Source organism: Pteropus alecto, unplaced genomic scaffold (assembly GCF_000325575.1).
Source record: "Pteropus alecto unplaced genomic scaffold, ASM32557v1 scaffold120, whole genome shotgun sequence".
Taxonomy (NCBI): Eukaryota; Metazoa; Chordata; class Mammalia; order Chiroptera; family Pteropodidae; genus Pteropus; species Pteropus alecto.
In genome coordinates, this window is record NW_006430061.1 from 50,736 (window position 1) to 52,102 (window position 1,367).

Consider the following 1,367-nt stretch of genomic DNA (forward strand, 5'->3'; position numbering starts at 1 on the left):
TTCTTTTATAATTATCTCTTAATAATGGACTAGGAGGTTTCCATATGACTTAGAACCCAAAGTCAAAGAAGTCTAAAAACCTGAAGGAAAAAAAAAACAAAAAAAAGAAAAAGAAATCCTTTAGGTTCCTTGGCCCATTTTTTGAAAATTTATAGTACATGGAGGTGAAAAATTCCCTGGGATAAGTGAGGCATTAGAGTCTCGTCCCCCTCTGCCACTTACTGTGTTACTTTAGGCAAGACAATGCACAACAAATAGAAGGCTTTGTCATGACTGATGCTGATTGGGCCGTTTTGCTCAATGTGTTTGAAATAACCACAGGCCAACATTTCTTGGAGTAATGTGTTGAAGCAAAAATGTTTAAATGATAAACAGAGTTTCTAGTTGTAACTTTAAAAAGTGTAATTGAGAATTGGAGCAGATTTGGAATGAAGCTTGCATAAAGCTGTGTGCGAACAGACTTGTGCACAGCTCTTCCCAGAGAGCCCCTGGCATGTTGTCAGAGAGAAGTGCTCACTGCAGGCTTTATGGTGTGAAGATTACCGCGCTTTTTGGAAAGAAATTTAGTAGTTCAGGTCTTGAGGACTTAATCTCTCTCATTCATCCTTTTGTCTCATCAAATTACTTACCATTTGAACATGAATAGAATCCCATATGGCCTCTAATATCTGAGGTCTTGTAAAAACAGCCTCTTTTAATAGATACATAAATGGAACTTTGATCTTTCTGATTAAGAATTATGTAGAGCAGTTTGTTTCATTAATTACATTTTTCATTTCTCACATCGACTGACTTATTTTTGTATTCATTCCTTCCCAACAAACGTACTGAATGATGATTGAGCACCTTTTCTGTAACAGGCACTGTTTTGGATTCTGGGCTATAGAGATGAAAGGCACAGTTCCTGCCCTCAAGGGGGTTTTGGTAAAGAAGAGAAACAAGGAAACAAATAATTAGTATGCTGTAGACAAGTAAACTCAGGGAGCATTCCCACTGCAATTGTGGTTTCTGGAGGATGGTTGTAGCTTGTTTCAGAGAGTCCCTGCAATTAAATGATAAAAACTAAGCGCATATTCATTCACTGGAGTTCAAACTAAGTTTCCTCTTAGAAGTGGTAGCATGATGAGTAAAACAGCACTGATCTGGGAGAGAGAACACCTGGTTTCAGGTAATTTTAAAAGCCATTTACAAGCTTTGGACAAGTCACCAGACCATCCTGAGTCTCAGCTACTTTAAGGACCAAAGTAAATAATTTAAATAAAAGTACTTTGTAATGTAAAACAATACATAAAGAGTTTGTTACTAGGACAAAATAACCCAATTTGCCACATGTATACACAAACAACACATTGCTGAAGGATAAGTGC